This window comes from Daktulosphaira vitifoliae, unplaced genomic scaffold, assembly GCF_025091365.1.
Source record: "Daktulosphaira vitifoliae isolate Bord-2020 unplaced genomic scaffold, ASM2509136v1 Scaffold_1, whole genome shotgun sequence".
In the NCBI taxonomy this organism is placed as follows: Eukaryota; Metazoa; Arthropoda; class Insecta; order Hemiptera; family Phylloxeridae; genus Daktulosphaira; species Daktulosphaira vitifoliae.
Genome location: NW_026099572.1, coordinates 55,612,803 through 55,633,750, shown reverse-complemented (window position 1 = coordinate 55,633,750; position 20,948 = coordinate 55,612,803). Strand labels below are relative to the sequence as shown.

The window sequence follows — 20,948 nt, the reverse complement described above, 5'->3', positions numbered from 1 at the left end:
GGGATGTAACTTGTATGCAATAAGTCTATAGACTTTTGTTTATTTGAAGTCAATTAACCGGCTCCCTGTAATTTGCTTCCTGTTTTTCGTCCAAATTTAATATATGTTCAAATAATTCGTCGCCGTGACACTTTTTTTAATGTTCTGTGGGTGAATGGTTATTTATTAGCTTTTTTTTGCACAGCCACCTTTACTCGGGTCTCCCAAAGCTGACAAAAATATTCAACGTCTACCATGTCTGCGCGACGGATCCGGTCTACCACTGCCGCGCGGTCGTCCGCTACACGCGCGCCACCCTGCAAGTACACTCACAATACTTGAACAGGCAAAACGGTTTTTCAGCGATTGCGATGCCCATCGTCGACGGCTCTCACTATTCCACCGACACCCCGGGCCGACTCTGTTGCATGTGATTTTCTGAACAATATTTTTCCCCCTCGAATGTTGTTTACCTGAATTATTTTTATTTCGCGTTTGATTAAAACATTGCAATCATCAGTTAACCCTGAGGAATTGCATTTGTTTATTTTATTTTTAGTTATTCTATTTGAGTGTACTTCCGATTATCATATATATTTTTTAACGTTACAAATTCACTGAAGTTGAAACATCCGGACAGAGGTGAGTACATTTACGGTTTTATAAATAGGTAAATAATTTTATACTTTTAATCAAGTGCAAAACTATATTATGTCTATACAAAGTAAAAATATTAGCAATTTTTTATTTGTACAAAATTTAAATTGTCATCGTGAGCACAATATTTTTAGAATTTTATAACCAGAAAAAATGCACAATATCTGTTTTGCAGTAAGAAAATTTGTTACTTAATTGTTTAAAAATTAATATATAAACTATTTTCAAATAACCAAATAAGCGTTTTAATAATAATAAAAATAAAACTGAATATTTCTATTTATTTTTAAATATAACTATAATAAACTCGTAGCTTGAAAAATAATATATGAAAATTCAAAAAACACCATAGGATTTATATTCATAAACAATATAAAAATGTTAATATTACATTTCCATTTGTGTTACACGTCACTGCATTTGATAGACATTTATTGTATAAAGCCTGTATAATATCAGGCATCAACAAAATTTATATTTATTTATTTCTCAATGAAATTCAATAAATAAATGTGTCATTTTAATATGATATAAGACTGTTTTGTTAAATAGTTTATATACTGCATTTAAATATTAAATCTTTATTAAAACAACATTTTTACAGGTATCATAATTTAATCAATTTAAATTACAGTTCCCTCAAATAATAATATCATGTTAGAACTAAAAATTATTATTATTTCAATTCTTGTAACAAAGTTGTTTGAAATTTATATTGCAATTATTTTGGATATCAAAAATATAAAGTAGCATTCTTCACTTATTTATAAAATGTATTGTGTTATCTATTGAACTATTAGTAAATAATATTTGATATTTAGCATATGCTTGTATGCGTTGTATATAACTCCTGTTGAATTTTTTCAATACTGAACAACTAAATTGCTCGAGTAAAACGATTATTTATATTTTTATAAAAAAGGAAAATTCATGTATTACTGTGAAAGTATATTAAATACTTATCGAGTACTTTTTTTAAAATTAATAAGGTATTATATAATAAAAATTTTAATTTATAATCCGAATTATATAGACTTTAAATATATTTTCCAAGAAAGAGCTCATCTTACAAAAGAGAATTATTAAATTCTCTTAACCACTCCCAGATTAGTAATCAAACTTCAGCTTAGGTAAAACTTATTTAAAAGAAAAAATTTACTTAAAAATATTTCCTGTTTTATAAATAACTTTCTAAGATTAAAAAGTATTTGAATCTTAAAGTGTTTTTTTTTCGAGTTTTGAAACAGTAAAACTAACATGGGTCTTACAACTGACATCAACATATGCTTCATTGCTCTAACACCTCATTCGAGAATTTTCATAATAAAAATAATATTTTGACTATCAAATAAAAAATTATTTTATAGCTAGTTAGAAATAATTGGATGAATAATAATGAATGATAAGTAACGACTTCAAACACACATTATCTATTTAATGACGATATTATCCTATAATCATTATGTAAATTTTCTCATCTTAATAACAAAGGCTACTAGACTAGAGTCAATTAGCTTAATATTTTTATACCATTTGCACACTGAAATTTAAACAAAATTACATGTAAATGGGTTGAATATTTCTTCTCTTAATAAATTTTTTCTGGACTTCTTTGCTCAGTTTTGTCATTAAAATTATTTTCATAAAAATCAGTTAAATATTTTAGTAAAATAATATTAATTACTTTTTTTGAATAACAAAAGTTGTCTCATAAAATGGAACTGGTTTATCGAATAATATCCGATAAAAATATTTATATCATTACAGAAATATTATAATTACATGAAATAAATATTACAATGGTTTTACAAAAAAATCTTGAACATATTCTTTAATAATTGAATCAATTATTATAAAAATTTTGCAATAGTGTTCCATTTCAATTATCATGGTTTAATTGAAAAATTATTTTGAGTAAATTATTTTGTCCATCACTATTAATATTATGTTGTTCAGTAATCTGCAAAATTACAATACAATGTGATAATTAAGACACTAGATTAAAATATAGTGATAGCCTACAATTGTCATAAAAAACATAAATTTACTAATCAGTCGAAAAGATTATTCTTTTATTTAAGCTTTGAAAATATAAAAAGTGTACAAATGAAGCAGTATAATAATTATAATTACAAAAACAGAAAATCTTGCAGCATATTTTTAAAGTATGACATATTAAATGAAATTATATACTAACTTAAATGAAAATGTTTTAAAACTCTCATCAGTCACAAAATCATATGGTAAATGTGACAAATAAAATGTATCAAAAACGTAAGTTATATAATATATTGAAATATTTTGGATATAGAAAAAGTTTTTAAACAGAATGAAACTAATAAACATATGTGTATGACTATTAAAGTTTGTTAATATATAAAATTTCACATAATTATATATGACCTTCACTGCGTTAACTAGAAAAAAACAGAGTAACTCAGTAACGTATCCAAAACTTTTTACTGTGGGAAAATTTAAACTTATAAACGCATTATAATTAACTCAAATAATATAATACATTTTATATCTTGTACCCACAAGCGAAGATAGAGAAGCATTCACCCAAAAATGTAACAAAAAAATTTATCGTTGTATAAAAATTATTTTTAGAATTGAAAAAAATTCAATTTAGCCTCCTTCGACCACCTAGTCTATTTTTGTACCAATTAGAAAGCAGCCATTTATCTTAGTTTATAATACATAGAAAAAATAAATCAATGGTAAAAAAATGTAAAAATATTTACATTTTATTATAATAAAAAAAAAGTATAGAATAACGACAACATTGACATGAGAACCAGTGTTTGAAAATCGAGTTTATAATACCTAATTAATAGTTTATTAATGATTTAATTAATATGATTTTTGATTTTAATAAAATATAAGACTTGAAACGATAGCCCGTTTTTTTAAATTTTTTAAAAGACAACGTATAATAACAATTATAAGATTATTTAATTCGTCATTAATAATTGTCACTGACTGGTGCCATTACTCTATCTTTGTAGTAGGTAGTAGTCTACTTTCAAGTGTGAATAATTTTAGAAGGTTCCTATAGTTACCTTAAGTTTTGCCATTGCTGTCGGGGATGGTCACCTCTACCCACCTTACTGAGTCAAGCACTGGGGTAACTACTAACGTATTTAAAACTGAAAAAACAAATGTGTTCAAATAAATTATTGAAATATTTTTTAGTTACTTCGAAAATCATAAAATATTTTCCTACACCTCTTAAAATACATTTTAATGGTTTATGACAACAATTAAATAACATGCATGATAATATCGCTTCTAGAGACTGTTCAACTTATTGCGAGACTGGATGTTATTTATGAATAACCAAGTTAAAAAACTATTTCATTTTTATTTTTCAAGTTTCCGCATAAAACGATTTTATTCCTCGTTTCATTACAATACTCAAGTACAACAGATAATTAATCTTAAATAATGTTTATGTGTTAGCTTTGATCGATAAACAAAAAAAGGCACGTAACTTAAGAGTATTAATTAAATGCGAATTCCATGCAATGAACGAAATAATACAAATCAACCGACTAAATTGACTTGCCGTATAATTCCTCGTAAGCACATAAAAATTTGCAAAACAGGGTATAGTTTTGCCAGGGAAAAAAATGTATATTAACTGGGACTGATGTAGACATTTTAATCTATTACTATCACAAGGCAAATTTAAGTAGTAAACTTAAATGTTTATAAACACTTCCATAAGATATATATATATATTTACGGTTTTTATTTCTCTTTTGCTCTATATGTTTTTGCTGTAATAAAAATAGTCGATAGTAAAATATCCACGAGTAACAAAGTTGATTAGGGTAATTGCTTTTATACAAGCAAAACGTTAGTTATTTATAAAAAAAAACCTGCGCGCAGGTTGGTCGACGTTGCGGTTTATTTCTGGATTGGCGTGCACACGTTGTGTCTACTAAAACTTCAGGTTCACATCCACTTGCACCTCCGGTTGTGCTAAAATGGCTAAACACCATTCCAAGATCAGGACACCCTTCAATTACACTTTATTACCCGGAGTCCAAATTACCACGTACATACCGAGCCGTAAATAAATCACGCGTGCGCGTCACCGTGTTTAATGGTACCCCAGGGGGGACGTCTTCCTGGCGACGACGGTAACTACACCGTACATGTATACGCGCCAATGTGGAATACCTGCTGTGTCGTTAAGTGCGCACCGTTGGGTTTTGTCCCTTTGACAGACAGGTGACACGCAGCTTGTACGTCGATTACAAATTATAATCGAATATTTTATGTTAAAACCAATAACGTGTATTTTAGCAACATAATTTTGCGCCGTGAAAGTCAATCATAGACAAATTCAAGTTTAAAATATAATGCGGTTTTACTGTGTCCTCTAAATTTAGCAAGCACTTTTACTGGCCTATTAGTGTGAAACAAATGTTTACTACTAAATTACATTGTCGATCACTTGATGCTTACACGAAAACTGGCTGAGATTTAATCGTGATAGACGAACTTTTTTATTTTATTAAGAAGTATTAATAAGATATTATGGTCTATTAGTGTACAGAAATGTACTGACCCACTGTGCTACTAAACTATAGCACAGTGGGCTGGCAAACGTTGTGTCAACAGACGAATACTGAAAAGATGCCGAGGCCATAATNTACATTGTCGATCACTTGATGCTTACACGAAAACTGGCTGAGATTTAATCGTGATAGACGAACTTTTTTTATTTTATTAAGAAGTATTAATAAGATATTATGGTCTATTAGTGTACAGAAATGTACTGACTCACTGTGCTACTAAACTATAGCACAGTGGGCTGGCAAACGTTGTGTCAACAGACGAATACTGAAAAGATGCCGAGGCCATAATTATTTACAATTTATTAATTTGTTTCGTTATTTTAATATTTTATTGGTTCGCAAAAAAATTATTTCCTAAAGCCGGTGGTAATAAACATAGCGATATTGGCCGATTTTTTTTTCTAAAAAAGTGAGCAAAATACCCCTCAGTCCGTCCTGTTACTGTTTGTAAATAGCTTTCTTCTTAGTAAGCCTATTTCAGGTTTAATAATTTTAGAATAGTACTCCATTGAATTGTTTGCATATTAATAATAACCAAGACTTAACATTTAATGTTCCAAATTTGGACGATTAATAATTTTTTCATATCAATCATGCTCGATAACTTTTAACTTTGATTAGCATATATGAAGTTTTCTAAAATATATATAATGAAAACAGTTTAAGAAAATCAAAAAGGATGTATCGATATATAATATATCCTCCTAATACCTCTCCATTTAACTATCTCTGAATTACAATAGGCAGTGCAAAATATAGATAACTAAGATTCACAATCAAAATCTCTACGAAGTATCAAAACAAAATAATTGATGACTTAACTTAATTTCTTCCACCCTTAAAATATATATAATATAATATAATTTTCATAAATTTTTGGAGTGCTTTAACAAAAGCGCCTAAGCCTACAGATTACACATATGTGCCTTCAAATAGAGTTTAAAGACTATTTTAAATTTTAGGGATAAAAATATCTAGGGGTTACAAAATGTATAGCATTCAGTTCAATTTTATTACTGCAGACTTAAAAATCGGTAGTAAAATTATTATACTATTCCACAAATAAAGTAATCAGGATCACCTCAATTTCAAGTCCGGTCCTGATCATACTAAAATACTTCAAAAAATATTCGAAGAGTTATTGAATAATGCACAATAAACTTATTATGTTCGTCGGAACAAAGTTAACTAAGTTACACCACTCAAAAACTAAGTTCAATAATTTAATACACTTTACAAATTTTAAATAAATATATATTTAGTTTTTAAACTAAATTTTGCAATTTTTTTTTAAATAAAAGTCACTTTAGGGAGCTATGTTCTAAATGTATGAAGTAACGCAAATAATTATTCTTTCATCAATTTGAAATGTAACTTTAATTTTTCAATAAATTTAAAATTTAAATTCTGAAATTATGTTTTAATTGTAACATTTAAAATGAGTGTAGCTTTCCGATTTTGCATTAAAATAATGTACAATGTTCCACCACTAATTTAAGTTTTAACATGAAAGTTAGATTTTTGTTGGGATATATCCCAAAAAATATATATATATTCATTTCTTCAACATTTGAAATGACTGGTAAAAAAATATTTCGTACAAATACAAAATATTTTCATATTTATTTTCTGTAATATTCTATTTCTTAATTTTTGACGAATCAAGTTCTCAGATTTATTAACTTCTTGAAAATATTAAAAAGGTCAAATTAATTAAATAAGAAAAAATTATTATTTCAAAAATAGTTTTTCCTTGTTATTCACAATGGTCTTGAAAAACATGAGGTTTTAAAGACATCCTATTAATAAGAAACCTGATATAATATAATTTTTATTTCGTTCCAATTAATGCTGAAACTATTGATGTAAAGAACTAATGAAGTTGAGTAACTAAAACAACGTAACAACCTTTACGTAAATTCTAAATAAATAAATAAACATCATGACGATTTCGTAGGTATGAGATAAGAGTTATTTAAAGCGACACAATCTTAATATCTACTCAATACTACAGGCAACATTGAATTTTAATTTAGTAAACAATACTGAAATAATACTCTGGTTCAATTAACATTAAAGATGTTATATTCAAAACGGTTCAGTCGTTTGCGCTGAGTTCCTTGATTGGTGGTATAGGATGACAAAGAGTTTGTCTTTGTATAAAAGAAAAAATATAGAGTTTCAACAAAAGTATTAACTATGTAATTCGAGGTCTAGGATTAAAGAAGCGTATCAACCATTTTTTATTTTTCACGAGAGAAAACTTAATTTTCATTTTTCAATTTAGTTAATGAAAAAAATGTATATTTTCTTAAAAATATATGCTTTTTAACATAATTAATGGTACACCATAATCACATTAAAAAATATTTTTTGTATTACTTGAAATAATAATCTAAACATTTTAATTTTAGTTGGTACATTTGTTTAATTCTAAACTATCAATGTTTGGATAGAATAATTTCCTAGATACAGTTAAATTTTCCAATAAAATACATTTTGATGATTCAAATTGTTATCATTCCATATAAAATCATACCCGAACCTTATCTCCAGTCTATACTTTAAAATAATTATAGCGTCCGAAATAAATAATCAAAAATTATTATCAACCAGTCATTTTCTTAATTAAATTATTATTATTATTTTATAAGCTATTTAAATATGTATGTTGCCATTTAAACAAATGAAGTTGTCACCTATGTATAAGGGATCAAAAAATTTACCTAGTATAAATAATTAGTGCGTCAATTTAATCTTAAATTGCATTTTCACAAATAGCGTATACATTTATGTAAGTGTTAATACTATTATAATTCTTTTATACAATGTATCATTCATATTATTAAAAAAATTCATTTTATTTTTATTTTCAGCAAAACATAGGCAAAATTGTACAGTTAATATACACCAAGAACAAAGTGTTAGTTGTAACTTTGGCCACAGGCTGAATTAGAAAAAGATTTTTGAGAAGCTTATGATATGATTTTTACTCGCCTAGAAAACATTTTTACAATACATTACCTATAATTTTCTGAATTTTTGAAGAGGTTTTTTTTTAAATTCATTTTCTTATACATTATAAGTGTCATTTTTTTTTTTATGGCAATATACATATATAAAAATTATATAATCAAGGACTAATGATCATTTTTTCTCGCCTAAAAATAACTTAACAACAAATTACATATCATTTTCTGAATTTTTGAAGAGGCTTAGCCTTAAAATCCCACTCCAAATTCCGCATATTATTTAGGCTCCCGACTTTTAGTTTTTATTCTCAGAGATTTCATTTTTGTATTGAACTACTTGCAAGTATAAAATATCGCAAATTTTAAATAATTTACTTTGAAATTATATTTTTTAATTAGCAAATATTTTTATTACCAACAATAAATGGAATGAAACAATTGTATTGTTCCATTTTACTCATATAATTGACCTCATTGTTTAAAACACAGTTTCATTAGTTATTTAATTTATCATTTTGATTAATTATACTTAATATTATAAGTGAATATATGTTTTATAATGTTTCATGCATGTGTCATATGACCTGGAATCCAGAATCCAGGTCCTAGATGCGCTGCTTCACTCGCTACTATTACAACGAATACGTATTTGAAATGTTTTGCTTTTCGATACTTTTTTTTGCTGCTTTTTGTTGACTGATTTATGTATCTTCTTGCAATGTATGATTGACACTTGTATTAATCATTGACATATCGAGCATTAGGTGTGCTGACGTACATATTTATTATTATAACACAAGCGATACGTATTACATCATAGATTATTATCACCATCGTCAATCAACGAACCATTATCACACAGATGATCACTGTATGTCGGCACTAACTTCATGGTGTATGTGTTTACTTATCAGAATGAGCTACATAGACAAGTGTACTATTACAACTTGTGATTTTAGAACTTAAAATATGAAATATGAACAAAATATAAAGATGAAATCAGTGTTTAAAGGAACTAGTTCCTTAAATGGATCATAAAAAAAAAATTACTCGATGAACGAATTAAAAAAAATGAACGAGGAACGGAACAAATTTAATTTCTTAAGAAAATGAAACTATTTTATCGTTCGTGCTACTACTAATTATATATTATAGTTTATAATCTATGATTTATTATAGCTAGGTGCAGAAGTAAATATAGCTCCAAATTAATGTTATAGTATTTAAAATTAAACGCAATATGAATGCATGTTACGAACTACAAGAGAAAATACGATTGTTATCTATTTAGATATTTGCAATTTAATAAGTATTATAAACTCAACTAGTAACGTTTCATCAAAAGCATTATTTAAAAATAACTATCCCAAATACCGAGAGCAAAATATAATAAATGATGGATTTTTGAAAAAATTTTATTATTCAATGAATAAGTTAATATACAAATTTTTAACTAAAAATACTTTTATTAGTTTAATTTGTTATGTGTTGTATATTTTGTTATGTTAATAAAACATTTTATTTAACTTTTCATTTCATATATTTATACTTCAAACTGTCGCGATAGATTTTCAATTTAAATAATTTTATTTAATTTTTTTATTCTTTCTTAATTAAAAATCAAATTTTAATCGTTTAAACATAATAGATAATATATATATATATATATATATATATATATATATATATAATTAATGTATAGTATATAGTTATGTTAGTTGTACTAACAAAACCAGGATAAAAAATGTATAACGATTTATATATAAATTGTGATTTCATAGACTCTTATGTAATGTTTACACTTTTATCAGTACATATAATATACATAAATGTGTTATATTTTCCATGTTGGTTATTTTGTATGTCAAATAAAAACTTATTCATTATTTGCATTATTATCATACTCATGTACTTTTATGTTTCTATAATTATTAATCATTAATTACAGTAATCTATGTGTTACTTCAAATTTTACTTGCCAATGTTTGTAAGTATAAGCCACCTTAATCTATTCTTTTTCGTTTTGTATCTAAAATAATATGAACACTATGAGCACAATGCGCGCCTAAGTCACGTTCTTATTATTAATTTAATTTCACACGCTGTTCTCGATTTGCTTTTGACCCGCTAAACGAAAATCCCTGAAATCTACTTACCAACCTAAACGGTTAAACTTAAGTGTGAATATTTATCATTCATGGAGTGGGGATGTTTTAACATCCCCACTCTTTTTTTTTATTGTGAACTAAATTAACATTAAATATTATATTCTAAGACATTCAATTATATTGAATTATCTTTTAACATTGTTGGCTTAGTGTAATTAAAATCGACTCTTCATGTTTTCAAACCAATAAAACATTTTTCAAAATATTTTTTCTTATAAAAATCATGTTAACTGGAATAATGCACATGGTTTTTATCAACAAACTGCGACCGCATACCACATTGTAGTCCAACAACACTGAAATTAACAATAACGATGCACAGAACACGAAGTCTATACAGACCTTGATTATATAGACTACAGTACACACACAATGTATACAGCACCGACCAACTCTTGGTTTGCACGTATCATTTTTTCTTTGGGGCAACTTTCCCAAACCACATTTTCACAATTGACACACAAACGTGAGCGGAATCATAAGTCACGTCGTCTAGTTTGTCGAACAACACAACCAAGATAATTTTATAAACAAGTGTATATATGCTATTAAATATAAAAATATAATAAAATGATATTAATATTGGATAAATGGCTGTGTGGTTTGTTTACAGTGCATTCATACAACAGCGCGTAAAAATGTATAGAATATTGAACTTTAATAGAATATTATTTTCTTATTGTAATAATAATCTGAAAAGATTCACTTATATACTGTATATAGAAATGATTTCTTGACTTTCAAAAAAGTTTTAGAAATCACTTACTTGTGTGTGGAATGCTCAACAAATATGCAAAAACTATTTTAACCTAATTGGCAATTCATTCGGAGGATTTTGATAATTTGTGTTGTAATTCCATCGTTGTTAGACCTAAGGAACTTCAGTAGAGTTTCGCCTCAAGACACGAAATTATATTCTACCAAAGCAAAGGACAAATGAAATTTACATTAAGCACAAAATGTAACACGATCGTTCATCAAGACTTATTCTTTAAGTAGTGTTCACGGGTACATTGTAATATCATGAAATACGAGCTTACGACGCGACTTTTACCTTCTCAAAATCATTTACATATCCTTTAGAAAAGTAAAACTAACATTCTGAACTAGATTCGTGAGATTCTTGTCTACTGGGAAAACTAAGAGTTCGCTGTAGCTTATATATTTCATCTGTACGTTCAAAGTAGTAAATTCTTTGTAGAAATACAGTTTATTCTATTTTTTTAATTTGATTAAAGACGTTTTACGTTTGTATCAACTTGATGATTATTTTCGAATTAAACTTTTAACGGTTATAAGGGGTAATATTTCTCACATAATTTATATGAAGTCTTTCGTGTAGAATTTTTATCAGCAAATTTCTTAAGTTTCTTGCGATTTTGTACGTACTCATCATTATTTTCGATTATAAGGTTTATTTCTAACAATAAGATAGTATAAAAAACCATTTGGATACATTCGTAACTCCCACATCTTTTATTTAATACATACTAGAAATGTGCTTTTCTATAGATATTTCATAATTTTATTTATCCTTAATTTATCAAACACAAGTTTCTTCAAATGTGTAGACAGAATAAATGCTATAAAATATTAAGCGTGTTGATGTTTCCCCTATATTTAATTAATTACTTTTAAGTAAATTTATAACATTTTATAATTTATATAATATATATATATATAGTATTTATGTAATACTACTTAAAATACAACTGTCTAGTGCACGATCAAGGAATATGAAGAAATATAAGTTATCGTGTATTTTCACTTTTAAAAGTATTAACTATTAATATAAGGATTCTAACTAACTATTTAAGTAATATGAAATAATTTTAATATTATAAACATATACTAACATTAGGTAGATTAAAGATGAAATCATGAAAAGATGAAATAAAAAAAAAATAATTATTTTATCTAATATAATGTTAAATAAATTAGTTATTAGGAGTGTAATTAATACGTCTAGAAATTCACTTTATATCGATGTTAAAAAAATTAATTAAATTAACTTGTAGAATCCCAAACAAACAGCCTAAAGCATAAAATATAAACCCGTTTTTGTTTGAGTTGTAAATAAAACATGCTAGTACAGATATCGTAGATTTATTTTGATCGTTAAACATTTATTTTTAGCCAAATAGTACTTAATAGTAAAACACAACAAAAGTAATTTACTTCTGTCAGAATTTCGAAGTAAAAATGAATTAGAAAATTTAATAATAAATAAAATATAAAACAACACAAGGTAACAGTTAACACAAGGTTATTACCGATTAAAATCGTAAGATTTTTATTAAAAAATTAGACGTTTAGATATAAAGTTATTATTAAACATAAAAGTCACTTGTTCCTGTATCTTTGAAGATGAACGTTTTACAAGAATTAAAAACAACAATTAAAAATAATCCCATGTTTTCACCTCTCGAATTTTAGCAATTACGACATGTAAGGGAATAGTTTCAAAAGAGATTTTCATCTAATGTAAAAATGATCTTGCAAGGCTTAATATAAGATAAAGAATGATAGAAAAAGAGAAATAATATTACTTTAATGGCAAAAGTGAAATATCATAAAATACTCTCAGTAAAACTAGGTCAGAAACTGATTTTATACAGTTAAATTTTTAGTGAAATCGTTTTTTTTATTGGTGATTTTTGGAACTTTCAACGACTAACGAGCTAAGTTTTCATACTTAAGTAAAGAGATACTTTGAGTCTTACTAAGTATTGATATTTATGATGATGGAAACAGTTGATAGTTATTAACATAATGAAGTAAGGAACTTTAAAGTGAATTTAATTTCCCAAAAGTAAAGTGTATTTATCAGTTACAAATTTAAGTACTTCAAAAAGAACCTATTGATTTTTAAAAAATCAAAATTGAATGGTAATTGAAATGCTTATTAAAAACTTATTAGCTATGAATAAATGGTTCATTAGATTGATTTTAATATGAATTAATGATGAAAAGGATGAAATAAAAACTCTAGAAGATATAATGATTTAAATCCTAAAATATATTAACGTGAACGTCTCAAAAATTTCTGGAAATTAAGCTTTCTTCCAAAGTATGAAAACTAGAAAATTGGATAATAAGTCGTTAGAAAATGCTCTCCAATTAAATGAAGAAAATAATTCTGTAAAATTAAAAAAAAATGATTAATTTTTAGTCAGATTTTCTTTAAACACGCTTTTCTTTGAAACTGTGAGACGGATTTGGTTGTTTGTGTTTTATTAGATCCGCCTTAACTATTAGAAGTACAATGAAGAGTTTCAGAACTCTACATTTCATAATTATCCAACACAAAGCTTCAAAGTTGAATTTCATGATAAATTTTAATAAATTACAATTGCACCTAATAAATTTTCACACTTACAGAATTAGTTTAACTATTAACTAATTATTATAAAGCTGAATTCTATGTAAATACAGGTAGCTAATTGGTTTTTTATGACATTGCTGTCACAGTCAAGGATTGTTTATTATTAATTATAACTATCAATAGATATCCTTTCTGTATTGTCAGTTAGTATATTTATAAACTCACAACAATGTTCCTTACTACCATTGATAATAACAATGCTGTGTACCTTCAATATCGATGTCATAAAAAAACCAATTAGCTACCTGTATTTGTAATCCCTTGTGTATTATAAATGTATATTATCTCAAAAATTTGAAACTTTAAATGTTTATAACTAATAAACAAATAAAGTTATACTAAAAATTTAAATGTCATTTACTATTAAATTAAAAACTCAAACATTTTATTAAATTCAAAATATATGTTCCCATTTAAAAAAACAAATCTGATACCCTTACAAGGCATAAAGGATGATCTTCACAAGTATTACATAGTTAATAATTCAAGAAAAATGTATAACTAAATATAATAATAAAAAAAAAATGTTAAAAATTATTAGTATTCTGTAAGTAATTGAGTTATGATAAAAAAATTACCCTGTATGTATTAAAAAAGAAGCGTCTAAATATCAGAATGTACAGTAATGTGCCAATGGATACGATGACGGTAGACTTTTGTGATACTACAAAAATTAAAAAAAAAAACCAATGTGGAGTCGGATTTCTAATATTTGAGAAATATCCGTTATGGATATATTAACAATTTTATTATATAAAAATGTAATGTTTAACGATATAAAGCACTTAAACTGGTGCATTCCGATAATGAGATGCTTTTCTTAAAATCTAAACAATAACTGAATAGTAATTAATTAGTTAGTTTGACACATAGTAGTACTGTAATTGGAGTGTTGTGTAGGTTAAATTTAGTAAAGTTATTAAAAAATATCATTATTTAATTTAATTTGATAGATTTTTAATAATTATCGATGTATTATTTTTGTTTTCGATGCCAAATGAAATTATTTAAGTAGGGTTTTTGAAAACATTCTAAGTAGTCTGATAGAACACGTAGGCAAATAAAAATAATAAGTTATAAAAATATAAAGCCATGTGATGCACCAAAAAAAGAAAAAAACCTGAAAAAAATGTTTTTTTATAAAATTAATACTTTCGTTTCTCTTGGGAACAGAAAAAAAGTAAAAATAACTTTTTGTTAAGCATTAAAGTAATAAATGACAATTTTTTTAATATGAAATATAAACGGGCACATAAGTTGACTAAATTATTTAAACACAGAAAAAATTATTGGAATCGGTAACTATAAATTATTTTTTAAAATCAAGAAAGCGATCCTGTAAACGTTTTTCCTTGATTATTGTATCCACACATTAAATACTTAATTAACATGAAACTTATCATATGCAAATATTAGGTTAACAAAGAATCCTCAGCACTACTAATGTTTCTCTTATTTTACACGTTGTGGAAGTCACGAGAAATAAAATAATAATAACAAAATTAATATGCAATTATAATAATTTTAGTACTACTAACATTTATTTAAACTGAATGTATACCTAACATCCAATATATCAATCATAAATATAACGATTGTGTGTTTCTTAATTATATGTATATTTTTGATAAATTATTTACTTATTTATTTAAAACATAAGAGAGACTTGGAATTTTTTTTATATATCATCGCTATCAACGGATAGATTTATTTTTTGAACACACCTTGTTAATAGTAAAATGTGACCATACTAATATGTAAAAATTATTTAAACTATAATATATTTACTATTAAAATTTGTTTCCATGGATTAAGCGTTATTATGTAGCTTTAAAGATTAAAAATCCTAAAACTTATAGCAATATATTATTTTATCAAACTAAAATTCATTAAAAAAAATTTAGTAAATAACTTAGAAACAATTAAATTTGCATAACTATAATAAATATTGTAAAACTGAAATCTATAATTAATAGTATACTGTTCTTTCATATAAAGAGCGGTAATAAAACTAACAACACTGGCAAAACATATAAAAACAATATATGCTCACTTTTATGCTATAATAAAATTTAAAGCACCGTGATTAAAAATAAAATATGATGTAGCTGGTTAAAGTCAAATTAAACATTAAAGATTAATCATTGAAATAATTTATCATTATTTGAAAACATAAGTTCATTGTTTTCATAAATATGATTAAATAATTACATTAACTGGAAGAAAAATATCCCATATTTTTATATTTGTGTATCTACAGTATACAGAATATTATACTTTAAACCATTAAGTCTTATTTAATGAAAAAATTCTTATTATGACATTTAAAAACAATCTTTATATTTAAACAAGCACAAGTCGTTAAAAGATTTCTAGCATGTATTAAAATATCATATCATATAAAAAAAAAACCCAGCATAGTTGGCTCGCGGCACAGTGGGGACGTGGCATAGTTGGGTCAAGTATACGTTTAATCTGACCTTGATTAAAATTACTATCATTAGAAAAGCTTCAATGCAAATTTGTAGATAGTGTTTAATTTTAAAAAATTGGTGAATTATTTCAAAAGCAATATCAACTTCTATTTCCTTAATTATATCCTTATGAGTAATTCTTAGATTCAAAAATGTAATATATAATTCTTATAATTACTTGTTTTAAAATTATTATTGATTTTGATTTTTAATATGTTAAAAGTAATCAATTTTAACCTACTTTTTTTTAGAAAGTCTATAATCAAAAAAAAAAAAAAATGAATTTATTACCTTAATTTTTAGCTCAACTTGCAAGTTTAAAATAGTATATTATTTGTACATAATTATACAACAAAATAGCAATCATATGCACATAGAAGATAGGTCGTCGGGACAAATTTTTTTTTTTTAATTTAATGTCTTTGACTAGATACGATTTTTGATCTTTTGAGGAATCATTTTAAAAGAATTAGTTCGATGAGAGTTTAGAAAAAGTGGTAAAAGACAAAAAAAAAAAAATAATAATGATAAAAAAAAGTAAATTTTTAACATAAATTTTAGCTCAACATCATTAAATAGAAAAAAAATGATTTTATTAAGATTATTATGCAGTCAGGAAATTTTATAATTACAATTTACAGTAAATTTACCAGAGTAGCTCAATATTTTTTTGCATTTTTATCGTAATAGATAACTGAAATAGAAATCATAGTAATCATTTCAAATAATCTTTTGGTGTTTAAAAAGATTATAAAGTTTAAATATGCAAAACTGAATTAATTTAAATGACTTACTTTAGCTAACAAAATCAATAACAAAAAAATTGGTAAAAAGAACTACTCAATTGAGAGTATTATAAAAATTGATTATAATTGTAAAAATCCATTGTTAAATTCAGGTGAAACTAAATATCGTTTTTTTTTTAGATTTATGATTTATATCGCAATATTTTCCAAAAAAGTTGAAATATTATAGTTTAATTATATATTCAACTAAATACGCATTGTAATCATTTGACATATCGTTGAAAAAAGTAGATTAAGTGAGGGTTGAAAAAATAAATCGTAGACTCATAGTAAAATAATATTAACATGAATAAGAAATTTCTTCTCACAAGGGGAGACTACAGTAATGGGATCTTTGATATTTATTGAAGTTAATGAATCTAACTAAAATAAAAATTAAATGATCTTATATCTTATGAACTTCATTCTATGTCAATTAACTTCTAACAATCTATAATTCTAATTATTTTTTTTTCATAGTAAAGTATATAATATAAGCTTTAATTTAAAATAAAATAAAAGTGTCTATATTTCCGGAACATTTTCAAAAATTACATTGAAAAAGCTTAACTTGTGTGCCAAAATTGTTTTTTTGAATCCCCCTGCGGGCAGATTTACAGTCAGATTTTCAAAAAAATGATATCAATTGAAAGAAAAATATCTAAAGCTATAAAAATTAATTAAGTTGATTTGTTAATTTTTTAAAAAAATTATGGTAGTTTTCAAAAAAAAAGTGAAAAAAGTATGAAATTTTCCGATTTTAAAAATTGTAATTTTTTTGGAAAGTTCCCTCATTTACGGGGAACAAGGAAATTTTTTAAGGGTAATGTCTTCAATTAGATACGATTTGTGATCTTTTGACATACTGTTCATCAAAATCAGTTTAATGAAATCTGAGAAATAACAATTCATAGTAAAATTAATACCTTCTTTGCTTCGCATCGAAGTTAAAACATTGATAACGTTTTTAATAAATCTTCTGTAATAGATCTAACAGTTTTAATTATTAACAACGCAACTAATTGAATGGTTATTTCTTAATATACTTATACTTTATAAATTCTGAATTAGAATAGTTAATTTTTTTGAATTCACAAGTGCATTAATATTGCATATCCGATACGCCGTTCTAAGTACAATGTCAGATAATTGCACTAAAAGAGCAAAAAATAAGGTTATACGTATAATTTAAAAAGCAAAATTAAGATATTTATCACAAATTTAAGATATATTACAAGCATTAAATTAAATTGATCGACTCAAAATTATTTTTTAAATTACAATATACTAAAAAAAGTTTAGAATTAAAACCTTTTTATATAAATAATAAATTAATCTTAATTATAAAAACTATGCTTTGAAGTTTTTATTTCTTATGATTAAACTAAACTTAATGCCAGCAATTTAAAAAAATATTTTGAAGTAAATATTATAATTTTTTAGAGTCAAGAAAAAATGATTTTATAACAAATATTTTATATTCTTCACATTTTATTGTTTTGCGCAATTTAACTTGAGTTAATTTATTTTTAAAGTACTTAATAAAGCACAAGTCAGAAATTTTACTTACAACTTTTGATTTAAAAAAATAATGAATAAAACTTGAGCTCTGAAAGTAAATGTCCTTTAAAATACAAAATAATTTTACTGAAAGAAACCTTAAAAGCTTAATTAAAAAATTATTTTATGTTATCTTAATAATTGCTTGTAACCTAAAGCCATAACAATATTTTAATTAAAAGTAAGGAACTAAAAGATTATTAAGTATCAGACACGTTTCCAATCGATTTCGTTTTTAAATGTCTATTAAACTTTATTAAAGTAATTTAAGAAACCAATTATCGCTTATTATATCTAATTGTACTGGAATAATCCAATTTAGTTGCTCCAATGATGTATAATCATAACAAATTAGTTGCAAATTCACATGATACAATGGTTATTATACTATTTATATTATTATCTATTATCTTAACAATGAACTATTAAGTAATTTTAATAAACCAAAATATTAAATATTCTATATATAAAATAATGTCCTTTTCACATTTCCTTTTTTCATATAAAACATTCCAAATTTCTACTTGTACTAAATTAAAAAAAAATTAATCTAGTTCTAAATACTATAACAATATAATTATTTTATAATATTCTCTATTCTTTAAAACGTGTAATTGTTTTGATAAAATTTAGGTAATAAATGGAGTTTGATTAATTTGTGAAAAATTAACTACTTAAAAATTGTATATTTAAAAAATTAATGGAGCAACTATTGAGATGGGTAGAAATAAATTACTTGTAATATGGGCAATTAGTCACTTAAAAATAATTAATTAGATAAATAAATAAGTCACTTAATGCAAAAAAGTTTCTTCTGACTTTATTATAATATGTAGGATTTTGTAAATTACTTAAAATTATTCGCTGATCTTTATACTCCAAACTTTTAGTAAATAATTAAGTTTTAAATTACATTAAATGCTTGAGTGAGTACCTCATAAAAGTGTCGGCGTTGTATAGTGGTCTCTTAAGTTAGATTTCTTTCTTCCAGTATTTGTCTTTATGTGCCAATTAAAAATGTATTGTTAAATCATTATTAATTATTAGTTAATCATAAAAAAACGATTTTTTTATTAACTTATAATATTATTTTATATTTGCAAGTTGTATCCTTACATATAAATTAATTAAATTTTTTTTCGTGATTTAAATTTTCAGATTAATTTATTTAAATATAAATTTTTTAAGGTCTTGTTTTATTTTGAAAAAAATAATATATATAAAACGTTTTTTTTTCGTTATGAAATCGTACTAATTGACCAATATTAGACACTTGATTATTATATAACCATTAGACACAATAAACTAATATAAAAATGTTAATTTTTTTCTCATTACTAATCTGAAGCAAATATTTATATTTTGATGTTTAATCAATTTTATTAGAAAAAAAAAATATAAATTGTACTGTATTAGAATAAAAAAAATATATCTGTTTTATAACAAATTTTAGTTTTGAAATCTAATTTAATATTTCAGCAGCAATGAATGTTTTTTATAATAAATAAATGGTATAACATCAAAACACTAAAGATTAAAAAAAACTGTGCTTAACCCTTTTACAGGTGTGTCCGATTTTCGGTAATATTTATCACCATGTTAAAAAAATGTTTTAACTTAAAGGGGTTTAATTTGTATTAACCATTGACCCAACAAATTATTATTTTAAAATATTTATGAGCATTCTCTTCTCGAGAAAAAATTAATTATTCATTTGAATTACGAAAAATAATAAGTATAAGTTTAAAAAACAAACATTAGGAGGCTTTATATTTAAATTAAATTATTTTGCTACACCTTCTTTAATTCAATTATCTACCATTTTCAATGTTTTATAGTATAACATACAACAAGTATAAAATTTTTAAAAGCCTATAGTTAATAATTTAAAAATAATACAATACCAATTTTACTTTAACACAATAATTATTTTTAACATTTTGTATGTAAATAATTTTTAACAGTTTATGTACAGAAACACTTATATATCCTAACAAAATTATTAACTTTTACATAGTTATAGATATATGGTTTTTATATATAAAAATAAAAAATATGGTTTAAATATTTATTCAAAACTAAAAAATATAACGAATATTTATCAAAAAAAGCCACAAAAGATACTGATTTTTATAGTTTTGTAATTTTTACAATTATACATATTGACAATTTTTAGTTAACGTATAATTAAATACAAATATCTAGTTATTAAAAACTTTATTTAAACTTAATAAAAATTCTTTATACTATCTATAAATCATCCACTACAGTGTAAAATTTTTAGTTCAAAACTTAACGACTTAACAAGTCTCCTTTTAAATTCATAAAATTCAGAACACCGCTAAAGATGCTTTTAAGTTATATTGTTGTATTTCAAAA

The 20,948-nt window shown here is 24.5% G+C and overlaps 1 protein-coding gene and 1 long non-coding RNA gene across 2 annotated transcripts in view; one reads left to right on the top strand and one right to left on the bottom strand.

Moving 5' to 3' along the window:
- Positions 1–239: 239 nt before the first annotated feature.
- Positions 240–20,948, top strand: part of LOC126896033 (muscarinic acetylcholine receptor M2) — a 68,926-nt gene continuing 48,217 nt past the window's right edge. Inside the window, exon 1 of the mRNA XM_050668457.1 lies at positions 240–621. The gene's annotated coding sequence lies outside the window, so the exon portion shown is untranslated. The remainder of the gene's footprint in view (positions 622–20,948) is intronic.
- LOC126896037 (uncharacterized) lies at positions 2,460–8,888 on the bottom strand. The gene is made up of 3 exons (XR_007701759.1): positions 8,782–8,888; positions 3,699–3,785; positions 2,460–2,596 (listed from the first exon to the last, which is right to left on the bottom strand). It is a non-coding gene; the product is annotated as an uncharacterized LOC126896037 (long non-coding RNA).